The sequence below is a fragment of the Physeter macrocephalus genome, chromosome 11 (assembly GCF_002837175.3).
Source record: "Physeter macrocephalus isolate SW-GA chromosome 11, ASM283717v5, whole genome shotgun sequence".
NCBI lineage: Eukaryota > Metazoa > Chordata > Mammalia > Artiodactyla > Physeteridae > Physeter > Physeter macrocephalus.
The window spans coordinates 50,280,584-50,293,972 of record NC_041224.1 but is presented as its reverse complement, the minus strand read 5'-3'; the positions used below and the strand labels follow the sequence as shown (position 1 = coordinate 50,293,972).

The window sequence follows — 13,389 nt, the reverse complement described above, 5'->3', positions numbered from 1 at the left end:
TTCATTAACATGAAAATAATTAATCAATGGTGTAAGAAGTGTTAAAGTGTACTTTATTTTTAAAATCCACAGATAAATTCTTAACTAATAAAAAATTTAAAGCCCAGTAGAGTCATGTGGCTCATTATTGCAGATTTAATATAATGTGCTCTTACTCATGTCTATGTTCTCATAAATGCAATAATGCAATTGTTATATCCCACTTTTTCCTCCTAGCATCTCTGCTTTTTTCACTTTTCCCATTTAGTTTAAAAGGTATTTTTTTGACTGTTTCCAATTTGGAACTGTCCAATCTGAACGTACAAAACCATTCTACCGGGCTTCCCTCGTGGCGCAGTGGTTGAGAGTCTGCCTGCCGATGCAGGGGACAGGCGTTCGAGCCCTGGTCTGGGAAGATCCCACATTCTGCAGAGCAACTGGGCCCGTGAGCCACAAGTACTGAGCCTGCGCATCTGGAGCCTGTGCTCCGCAACGAGAGGCCGCGATAGTGAGAGGCCTGCGCACCGCGATGACGAGTGGCCCCTGCTCGCCGCAACTGGAGAAAGCCCTCACACAGAAACGAAGACCCAACACAGCCAAAATTAAACAAATAAATTTAAAAATATATATATTAAAAAAAAAACCATTCTACCTTATTTTTCTCTTTTATCTATTAAGCTTCTTTTAATAAAAGTTTCTTTCCATCACAGTTTTAAGTAAAAAAGCAAGATACAAATTGCATGTTTACTATGATAACTACTTAAAAACAATGTCTAAGGGGAAAAAACTGGAGAGAAATACAAAAAGTACTAATAGTTTGATTTAAAAAGTTGGATTGTTATTTGCTTCCTTTTTACTGTTTTCAATTTTTCCTGAAATAAGGTTACATCATTTGAACAATTTTAAATGAGTTTATATAATTTAAAAATAAGCTTTTTTCAAATTTACAAAACAGAAACAGACTCACAGACACAGAAAACAAACTTATGGTTACCAAAGGAGAAGGGAGAGGAAGGATAATTTAGGAATTTAGGATTAAATTATACACATTACATTACTATATATAAAACAGATAACCAACAAGGACCTACTGTATAGCACAGTGAACTATACTCAATGTCTTGTAATAACCTATAATGGAAGAGAATGTAAAAAAAGAATATGTATATTTACATATATGTATAACTGAATCACTTTGCTGTACAACTGAAACTAACACAACACTGTAAATGAACTATACTTCAATAAATTTTTTTTAAAAAGAATGGCTTTTACACAGGGAACTGTATTCAATATCCTACAATAAACCATAATGGAAAAGAATATGGAAAAAGAATATATATACATATGTACGTATAACTGAAACACTTTGCTGTACACCTGAAACTAACACAACACTGTAAAACAACTATACTTCAATAAAATAAAAAATAAGGTGTTTTTTAAAAAATATTAAGTTAAACCAAAAGCAATCACTAGGCAAACACAGAACTCCTTCCAGTCTAACATACATTATCATTTAAACATGTATATATTTAAATATTTTCTCTTAATTATGCACAATTCAAATGCAATAACAACACATCAAGAAATTCAGTATCTTTTACTTCACAGAAATTTCATCAACTTAAATACTGCTTTAAATGAATTAAGAACAATTAGTTTCTCCAAAGAACACATACAAATGGCCAACAAGTGTGTGAAAAGATTCTCAAGATCATTAATCATCAAGGAAATGCAAATCAAAACCAATATTAGATATTACTTTGCACCTGTTAGGAGAGCCATTATAGAAAACAAAAACAAAACAAAACAAAAAAACAGAAAATAAGTATCAGCAAGGATGTGGAGAAATTGGAACCCTGTATATACTGTTGGTGGGACTGTAACAATATGGAGGAAAACAGTACAGAGGTTTGTAAAAAAATTTAAAATAGAACTACTGTATTATCCAACAATCCTGTTTTTTCTCGGTATTTATACAAAAGAACCGAAGACAGAACCTCAAAGAAATACCTGCACTCTCAAGTTCACTGCAGCATTATTCACAATAGCCAAGAGGTATAAACAACATGAATATCCATCCATAAATGAATGGATAAAGAAAATGCAGTACATTCATACAATGGAATACTATTCAGCCTTGAAAAGGGGAAATCCTGTCACATACTACAACATAGCTGAACCTAGAAAACATTCTGTTATGTAAAATAAGCTAGTCACAGAAGGACAAATACTGCATGATTCCACTTATATGAGGTATCTAAAGGAGTCAAATTCACAGAACGGGAAGGTAGAATGATGGTTGCCAGTGGCTAAGGGAAGGGAGAAATGATGTACTGTTCAATGGATACAGAGTTTCAGTCATGCAAGATGAAAATGTTCTAGAGATTTTGTGTGCAACAATGTGCATACAGTTAACAATACTGTACCTTACACTTAAAATTTTAAGAGCGCCTATCTCACGTTAATGTGTTTTTACAACATTTAAAAGAAAAGAGAACGCCTAATACTTCATAAGAAAGAAAATTTATATGTAAATAATATCATCCAATGAAGGAGGGGAAATCACTGTTTTTTAAACATAGAAAAATGATGTCCATTTCTAATATCTTATCTCTGTAAGAATGACCTGTTTTCATTCCTTAACTTTATCCTCAAAGAAACCCTTCCTACTTTTGTTTCCTTTCACCCAAGGCCATCTGATGAGCCACACTGAGTCAGACCCACAACTAGCTAGGCATTCATTTTATTTTATTCCCTGCCATAAAATAAGGTAAAAGGCATTTTTGTAATTACATCCAGTAAATGGCATACAGGCAAGGGCTGGAAAATGGCAATTATATTCACAATATAAAATATGCTGCAAACATACCAAGAAAGGATTCTAATTATGGGCCCCAATCCAAGACTTTTTTCAAAAATGTGCTCAGTAAACTTTTGATATAATGGTCATGTCTTCTTATGTCACCCAAAATAACTTTCATGAATATGAAGAAAGATAGTTCACTAGTAATGGGATTAGGTAAACAATAAATGGATTTTAACAAAAGTGAAAGGCAGCATTCTTCATACAAACTAAATGGCTACTATAAATTAGGAAAGACCATTTTCTTAAAAAAAAACAAACAAAAAACCCCCAAACCTCAATTACTTTTGCTTTTGCATAAGTGATGTCTTTTGTATTTTAACTCCAGCAGTTGCCAAAATAAGCCCATTTACATGTGATGCCTCTCAACTAGCAAATTTACATTTGGATTTTGTTGGCTTTGGACCAAGCATTCTGTTCTCTTCTTTGCGCCATTGTTGTTTTCAGGCTTGGCAGTAGCTCTAGATCTTTGTTTAACTTAGTTCCCTTGTCTAACTTCTGCAGTATATACACACTGTAAAATTAGCATGAAACAACATTTTAGCTTCCATCGCCACAATTAATTCCCACCATGGCAAAGGCTTGCAAAGTATGTTTATGTGGACCCAAAAGAAAAAAACATAGAGAACACAGCACTAATTTCTCGATCTGATGATTTAAAAAGCAATAAGAGAATTATTTGGTTCAACAGTATGCACAAATGATTTATCATGAAGATCGCATCCAATTTTAATGTATTAAAAGCTGAGTAATCAGAGATCACCCCAGCAGTCACAGCTAAATTTGTTTGGCTGACAAAATTCTCATCTTTCTCTTCAACTCTATGTCCTTCCAATGCATTTTTAGTTTTATCTAATATCTGATGTCAGGAAGAGTCTCCTGCCTCAAATTCTTCATGTAATTGTGAACATGACAGCTTAAATTGTTAAAGTTAATACCTGAGAGCCTCTTTATAGACTCACATGAGTCGATCATGCAATGGATCAATAATTCTAAAGGGATTTATATAGTATTATGAGTTTGATCTTCAGCATTCTATGGTAAAACTTAAAAATGTGCATGGATAGCCTAAATGCACATAAAGCACAGAATGTGACTGTAATAACTTCCACAATTCCCATTTATATAATCATGAATAAACTCAGTTCCCTTCATATTCATATTATGAGTAAACCAATCACACTACATGCAATTTTTCACCCTAATCGAGGCAGCAATATTATTAGAAAAATTCAGAAGAATTTTACTGGCTCTGAATTGTGTTTTACTGTATTTACATCTGACCATGAGACATCCTCAATGTTCTGAGAACTCACAGCCTTTCAAAAATAAATCACAGGGTTAAGACTTTATTTGAAAAGGCTTCTACCTCTTTCTACTAAATACCAGCTTAAAAACAGCTGTTCCTTCATTTGAAGGTTGAGCTCTTCTTCATATTACTTTTGGAGGAAAGGAAAGTCAGCAAAGCTATTTTTCAGAAAGTCAAACTCCTACTCTTCAGCCAATTCTTGTGGAACTCCTTTCCATCTGTTCCCTGACATTTCAGTCAGGTTATGCACTTGCCAAAGAACTTTCTTTGGATACTGAATACACTTGTGAAGACAAATGGGGAAAGAATCAATTTACTTGTTACTAAGTATCACTAATTTAAAATATGAACAGCCATCAAGTGTTATGTCAAGATAAGTCTACAAACATACAGTCCATTTTATAAACAAAATCAGGAATCTAGACTGAACAAGAAGTTAATGATTCAGAATATTTTTGCTACGTGGTTGCATTAAAGTTTTATTCTATGAGGGAGAGCCAATAAGAACCAATACAGGACTTCCCTGGTGGCACAGTGGTTAAGAATCCACCTGCCAATGCAGGGGACATGGGTTTGAGCCCTGGCCCAGGAAGATCCCACATGCCACGGAGCAACTAAGCCCATGCCCCACAATTACTGAGCCTGCGCTCTAGAGCCCGCAAGCCACAACTACCGAGCCTGCGTGCCACAACTACTGAAGCACGCGTGCCTAGCTCCACAACAAGAGAAGCCACCAAAATGAGAAGCCCGCACACCACAATAAAGAGTAGCCCCCGCTCGCCACAATGAAGACCCAACGCAGCCAAAAAAAAAAAAAAGAACGAGTACAATCATGTTTTCAAGAAGAGAAGAAAGCTTCTTAAAAGAAAATCATACCACTGGAAAGGAGTTCGGGAATCATTTTGCAAGTAAGTTAAAAAGTATTTTAATAATAAAAGCTCTTATTTAGGGAATAAAGTGAAAATAAATACTCAAATTCCATGCTTCAGTATTTATTGGAGAAGCTGATCAAGAAAGATGTAAGTAATTTCTGAAGAAGTCACAAATATAAGATCAAAGAGTAAAAGATAACTAATACAAAGAAATTCTAGGTTTTGATGACAACAAACCATGACTTTTGAGTCTCAAAGAAATGGGACTGCTAAGTGATTAGAGCTACTGTGTCAGAGGGCATGCAGATTAATAACTCTACTTGTTCTTAGGAAGGTCCAGAAGAAAGCCTAAACTGTACAGATAAATTGGTCTCGATTCTCAAAAAGCTGGTCTGAAACAAGGAGAAGGTCCACTGACTCAGTCCCACAGAGAGCTCAGGAACAAAAGCTTACTGAGGTGGGGATGTGAAAGGATAGGAGGGGATAGAGAGTGACACAAAACTAATCTCTCTTAGACTTCCTCCTGAGAGAATGTGGAAGTATAAAGACTAAAAATATGTAATATGGACTATTAAACCAACAGCAAAAACAAAACCCTAAGTTAGATGGAATAAAGGATATCTTTCTGTCCTCCTTAAAGGTTTGACAGAAAAACAAAACCAAGTACAGGGAAAACATTTACTGACACAGGAGAAGTACAAAGGCATTCCACAAGTGATCAGAAAGGATAAATAACCTGGATGGGGAATCCAAGTTAAATGGCTGGGTGTACAAATGACAATAAAGTAACTCAGACTAACAAAATGCTAAGACTGCTATTGGAATATTTCATAGGGACTCATAAATGGGGTAAAGTAGCAGACGAGTTTCAATATGGGCAAATATGTAAGAAAAAACAACCCAAGCTCTGTTTACATAGTATTAGTCATTAGTGAACTCTCGATTAAATCATCAGTTACCCAGAGAAGTGAAAATTAATGGATCCTCACTCAACCCTAAGATATCAGAAGACAGTCTACAATGTACTTTGAGAAATATTAATTAAAATAAAAAATAAAAAAGTACTAGAAGACTTTAGATAAATTTTTGTGAATGAAAGATCCAGAATGCATAAGAGCATGCCAAAGCCATCTGGTCCAAATACTTAAGTTAGTTATATGTGTCAGGAACACAGGAGGTTTAGGGGACGGAATCACTTGGCAAGTAAGAACTAGGCAATAAACTCCACCATAGAAATCACAGAACTTGGAGTACCTTTTCCCCTTCCCTCATTCACATGTGAAAAAAACATGCCGGAAAAGCTAAATCACCTATCTAATTTCCCAACTCTCAACCAGTTACAGTACACAGGACATGCACACCCTTGCATGTGCCCAGGGAACCACTGTACTTTAATATAATTCCAAGTTTTACATCTATGTCTTCAATATACTTGAACAAGGACTAGCTAAAGAAAAATACAGATATTCCTAATCTTCCTTTCCCCTGTTCCTAAAGCAGCAGCTTCCTGTTAAAGATAACAAAAATACTTTTTTAAATGAACAAAAATATTTTAGATAAACTTCATGGCTTCTTTGATTATATTTTAATTGTCCTTTCCTGATTATAGGAAGAACATGCTTCGACAAGAAAGCAGACATAAGAGTAGATTTTCATGCACGTGATTCACTTCTAGAAACCTGAAACCACAGATCTCAAAAACTCAACCTGTGAGTAGTACAAAATAGTGCCAGACACTTTTCTTTTATTGACAACTTTCCCTAACCCAGTCCTAGTCAGACATTATAAGTTAATAGCTACTTTAACCTCTTTCCAACTGAAATCGAAATTTTTCACTTAATTTTGTTTTTGCTCAAATACATAAGAAATATTAGTTTATTTTAAAGACTATTTCATTTTGTATTTTAAATTCCTTTCCTCTAGAAATCCATCAGGCTGTTTTAAACATGGCTTATATCATAGTAGTGTTGACTGCGATATACCATTTAATTTCGGTCAATAATACACACGTTTATTAACACTAGAGAGAAAGTCCTTCCTGAACAAGAAATAATGACTTTCTGCCATGTCTAATTAAAGTCTGTGTACGATAAACTACATATTCATAAAAATGGGGGTGGGGGTGGAAATCAGTACTAAAAGGGATTCTACCTTTCAGTTAATTTGCCCATTAAAAGCAAGGATACTTCTTACAACATCAGAGAATCAAAGAAATGAAACACATACACCTAAGAAACTGAACAATTTTCCAAGGTAGCCAAAATCGCTACCAACACTCATGATCATAAGAAAATGACAGCCAGGAATGTTTCTTTTTCTCTCTCTCATATACTCTATATCTACACTGGATCCCTTGACCCTTCTACTGACCACCCACCTCACCTTACAGTTAGGTAGCTTGTACTATTCTTTAAAATCTGCAGAGGAAGTAATTTTCCAAACTATACTGGTTTTATTACTTTATATTTCATCACTCACAACCATCAATTAAAGGAAATGACCCCTTTTAAAATTTTAATTTCTTAGTCCAGGGAAAAATAACTGACCTCTCCTTTTGATTAACTGACCTCCCCCACCTTAATTGAATAAGCACATCATCCCAACATGCTAGTTACTTGCAGCTGCCCAAATCCTATGACACTAAAAGCATCAAAAAAATCCCTCTACAGAAGGGACAATGATATAGGGCTTGCTTCTTTCTTTACTCTGCTCCATTTAGAAGTCTCTCACATATGACACCAAGAATACAAGCAATAAAAGAAAAAGTAGGTAAAGTGGATATCATGAAAATTGAAAGAAATTGAAAACACAACAGAATCATATGTCTGATAAAGGACTTGTATGTAGAATATATAAAGAACTATGACAACGCAGTCACTAAAAATGGCAAACAATCTGAACAGTTCTCTAAAGAAGATACACAAGGAGCCAATAAGTACCTAAAAAAATGTTCTACCAGGATGGCTATAATCATAAAGACAGATAATCCCAATTGTTGGCCAGGATTTGGAGAAACTGGAGCCCTCATACACTGCTGGTGAGAATGTAAAATGGTGCAGCCATTTGGGAAAGCAGTGTGTCAGGGCCTCAAAATATTAAAGATGGAATTACACCATATGACCCAGCAATTCCACTACCAGGTATATACCAGGACGAGCTAAATGTCAAATTACAAAATACAGCCTAGCTGCACTTTAAAATAGATCCTCTCCAGCTATTTTACTCCATTATAATTATCTTCCTAATCCAGACCTTTATCTACAACAAGATGCCCTCATTAGCCTCCATCACTGGTATTCTAATCAATCCAGTCCACACTACACTCAGTAAAAACTTCCCCAAATACTGCTTCAAAATCTTTCAAGGGTCCCTCAAAGCCCCAAACTACTAAATTTGTCAATCAAGGCTTCTCACAATCTCATCCTGATCCACATTTCTAATAATATTCCATGAGGCTCCACTAAGGAATTCTTCTAATCCTGTCAGGCCAAGATCTTCAGTGCCTTTTTTTTTTTTCAACAAATATAAACAAAAAATAAAATTAAGAAAAATTTAACCCATTTAAGACACCCCTCAGAGTCCATCAAAAGCAATTCTAATGACATGACTGCAAACTTTTCACGCTATTATTTGGATAAAATTATTCCTCCAGGAAATTATCATTTTAACAAATCAAATCCCTAATTCATCATTGTATGTATATAACCTTGTACAAATCATGCAGATATCAAAGACTGTTTCTTCATCTGAAATATACATTATTTATGCCTCAATTTCATCACCACCATATCACTAAAAAACTCTGCAGAATGAATAGCTTAGTTAAGCATTCTTTTAGAGGGCAAAGAGTATTTATACAGATGATTATGTGTTAATTCATGGCATCCAATTTTGAACCATTTCCATTTTTTCCCCCTTCTAACAGATAATCTGGTGTTTACTTTCCTTTTGAACCTGTACAATCCCTGTCAAATGACTACAGAGCTGTGAAATTAGAGGTATTTAGTTAATGGCACATTTTTAGCATTAAATAAGCAAAGCTGCCAATTTTTACTAACATTCCACAAAATTCTGTAAGTAGAAAAATAAGAATCTATTTTCTCAGGGCTGTTCACATCCTTCCAATTCCTTATAAGTAGGAAATTTCTATAGTTTAGAAAAAAAAGATATAAGAAGCCAAACTATCACAAATTCTAAGAGTTGCTCTAAAAAGAAGAAAAAAACTAAACATCTTGCCACCACTATTCACACCAAATTATTAATTCACTTCAGGTAATAAGGCAGAAAAGGAAAGAAAAGACTAAAACTTTCCCCATCACCAACTGTGAAACCAGTAATTCCTAAGGTCAAAAGAGTCCAGGAATTACCACTGCTAAATAAAAATTCCACGTTATCACAACATAATACCTCCCATTTTCAAATTTATTTTAAATTCTCACACAATAAAATTGACTTTATTTTCCTTTTGTTGTACACTTCTATGAATTTTAACACAATTATAATTTTCAGCCAGTATTTCTTCAAACATGTTTTTCTGCATCGCACTATTTCTCCTCTCCTTCTGGGACTCCAACGACACAAATGTTAGCCCTTATGTTACAGTTCTCTGAAGCTCTTATTTTTTTCTATCATTTTTCTCTTTATTGTTCAGATTGGAAAATTTCTCTTGCCCTATGAAGTTCAGTGACTCTCTCCTCTTTCCTCTCCTTTCTGCCACTGAATATATCCAGGGAGCTTTTTATTATGATTATTGTATTTTTCAGTTTGAAAATTATATTTGATTCCTCTTTATATCATTTAATTCTTTGCTGATACTTTTAGCTTAACACTTGTTGAAGGGGTATTTGCAATGGCTTATTCATGCATTTTTATAATGGTTGGTTAAAGTCTTTGTCTAATGATTCCAACATCTTCATTGTCTTGTCAGTAAGGTCTATTATTGCCTTTTCCAATGTGAGTTGAGATATTCGTGGTTCTTTGCATACTGAGTAATTGTGGATTATATCCTCGACACTTTTAAAAATATATTATGTAACTCAGGATCTTCCTGATTCCTGTGGAGTATATTGATATTTTTGTTTTCACAGGCAGTTGACCTGGTTAGGTTCAAGCTGCAAGTTCCAATATGCTTTCTGAAGGTTGTGGTTTCAATGTCAGTTCAGTTTTCAAAGCTTTTACAATGCTTTTTGGATTTTTCCCATGGATACGCCACCCAGTGGTCAGTCTGCAACCTGGGTGGAGTTTTATCCATCTCAGTTTTCAAAGTCTTTAAAATGCTAATTAGGGGGCTTCCCTGGTGGCACAGTGGTTGAGAATCCACCTGCCAGTGCAGGGACAGGGAAGAGGGAAGGTCCCATGTGTCGCAGAGCAACTAAGCCCTTGCACCACAAATACTGAGCCTGCACTCTAGAGCCCATGAGCCACAACTACTGAAGCCCGTGCGCCTACAGCCTGTGCACAGCAACAAGAGAAGCCACCACAATGAGAAGCCGGCACACCACAACGAAGAGTAGCCCCTGCTGGCCTCCCCCACCACCGCTTGCCGCAACTACAGAAAAAGCCCACAGGCAGCAACGAAGACCCAACACAGCCAAAAATTAATTAATTAATTAATATTTTAAAATGCTAATTAGGATATGATCCGTGCATTTGCACAGGTTGACAGTGAGCCCAAATGTGTGTACACAACTTCACGGGTCTCTTTCCCAAGATCTTCCCTCTTCTCGCCATGGCATTTTCCAATTTCCTGAGAATACCCTTTTCTGTCCTCCAGCCAGGAACAGTCTACTTCTGTAGCCACTGCCTGCCGGGGGTCAAACAATGGGAGGACAGACTAAAAACAATGGAGTTTGCCTCTGCCCACTTGGAACCACAGCATCAAAAAGAGAATAAGGTTCCCCTCCCTCAGAGTTCTGGCTCCTGCAGACACCTGTTGTAAACTCATGTCATTACATGTGACTGCCTGAAACTGGGTTGTGAGAAAATAGAGAAAAAGAAAAAAAAAAAAAACCACAGAGAATGACCCAACTCTCTGAGCTTTTCAACTCCTCAAGCCAGAATTAGAAGGCTTCTAGATCTCATTCTCTCTATACCACAGTGCTCAATTCCAGGTTTCTGGCTGCACTGAGGTCAGGCCAGGAGATCCTAGAGGTTTGGTGGTATTCAAAAACTGATGTTCTTCTCCAATCTGCATGCTGCTATTTACCATGTATTCTGCCTAGCTTTTACAGTTCCATTCAGTTGTAAAGAAAGGGTGGTATATGTTTACTCCATATTATCCAGAACCAGAGGATATCCCCTTTTTAAGTAAGTAAAGGAACCCTACCTTTCCTGATTTCTAAATTCTGAATTACAGAATCTGTTATCTTAACAATATTCTCTAATACCCAACTATGATGAGAAGCCAGGTCAGAAAGACTCAGAAGACAGATTTAATCCCCAAACCTCAAGCCAAACAATCTTTTTAGCCAAACTTTCAGCTGCAAAGGTGACAGAAACATCACTGACTAGCACTTCAGCAAAATGCAAAGAAGACAGTGTTTTTCTGAGTTCCACAAGGCCACGTCAAAACCTTAGCAATCACCTGACAAGAGCCAACATTCTAAAAACAGGAGTAGCCCACAGCACATAAAGGTAAAAAGTAGAAAAATACAGAGCTAGCAGTACATGGTTTCTAAGACCTCATGGAAACATTTCCATGTTGTTAGCTTCATACATTACTTAGGTTTAGATGAAAAGTCTACTCCAGAAATACTCACTCACATAATAAACAATGGCACAAATGTAGCTGCCTTAACATTCTATTCAGTCTTGAGTGGCAAGCCTAGTAGCTGGCATCAACCACACCATCCCCCAAATCAGGCAATTGGTTGGAGTCCATAGTCACCCAAACGGTAGAATTTGATGAGTAAAGAAGGGCTGGTCAGTCCAAAATATCTAATAGTAGCCAGCCACATTGCCTAAACTCCCACCATAGTAACTCACTTACACAAATGTGTTATCATGGTTATGTACATGCTAGACACTGTGCCATATGCTAATTAGAAAATTTCCATCTAGTAAGTGAGTCATATATAAATAATGGAATTAAGAGAAAGAAATTGGATATTAAATTATTTTTTCAATATGATTACTGTTAAGTAAAAACAGAAGAGGAAGAGAAAGGAGGTGAAGGAAAAAAGATGAGAAGGACAGGGAGGAGGAAGAGAAGGAGAAGGGGAGGAGGAAAAGAGGAACGGCAGGAGAGGAAGGGAGGGGGAGGTGAAGGAGGAGGAGGAGGAGGAAGAGGAAGAACATAAAGAAACACACTGAAATTTTTACTGTGTTTAGCTTTCAGCAGAGACACTGTAGGCAGTATTTCTCCTAGTTTTACTTCCTGCCCCCACTTTTAAAATTTCCTCTAATAATTACTTCAAAATAAGAAATAAACATTTATTAAAAATAAAGCAAGCTGTGGGGCTTCCCTGGTGGCACAGTGGTTAAGAATCCGCCTGCTGATGCAGGGGACACGGGTTCGAGGCCTGGTCCAGGAAGATCCCACATGCTGTGGAGCAAGAAGCCCATGTGCCACAACTACTGAGCCTGTGCTCTAGAGCCCGCTCACCACAACTACTGAAGCCCGTGTGCTCTAGGGCCCATGTGCCGCAACTACTAAGGCCCATGCGCCTAGAGCCCATGCTCCGCAACAAGAGAAGCCATCGCAACGAGAAGCCCGCACACTACAACAAAGAGTAGCCCCTGCTCGCTGCTACTAGAGAAAGCCCGCGCGCAGCAATGAAGACCCAACGCAGCCAATTAATTAATTAAGATTATATTTTTTAAAAAAGACTGAAGAGGCAGGAACACTCCCAAAAACATAAAAAATAAAAAAAATAAAGCAAGTTGCACACGATTAACATATGACCCAGAAGTCAGACTCCTGGGTATTTACTCTACAGAAATGATAACTTGGTTCACAGAAAAACTGGTATAAAAATGTTCATAGCTATTCTAATCATATTCTCCAAAAACGATAAACAACATAAATGTCCTTTAACAGGGATAAAGAAACTGTGGTACATCCACATAAAGTAATACTACTACTCAGCAACAAAAAGGAACAAACTACTGACACATTCAACTACATAGGTGAATCTCAAAGGTAACATACTTAGTGAAAGAAGCCAGTCTCAAAATGTTATGTACTGTATTATTACACTTATATGAAGTTAAGAAGTGAAGAAAAGGGAAAGGACAGCAGGAACTAATTTTGAGGGGCAATAAAATTATTTTGTATCTTTTTTTTTTTTTTTTTTTTTTTGGTATGCGGGGCTCTCTCACTGCTGTGGCCTCTCCCGTTGCGGAGCGCAGGCTCCGGACAC

At 36.5% G+C, this 13,389-nt stretch overlaps 1 protein-coding gene and 1 pseudogene across 7 annotated transcripts in view; one reads left to right on the top strand and one right to left on the bottom strand.

The window, feature by feature from the left end:
• Positions 1-13,389, bottom strand: part of TCF12 (transcription factor 12) — a 399,044-nt gene that overhangs the window by 263,161 nt on the left and 122,494 nt on the right. The gene's annotated exons all lie outside the window — the stretch shown is intronic.
• The window catches only part of LOC102989467 (Krueppel-like factor 4), a 115,234-nt pseudogene that overhangs the window by 987 nt on the left and 100,858 nt on the right, over positions 1-13,389 (top strand).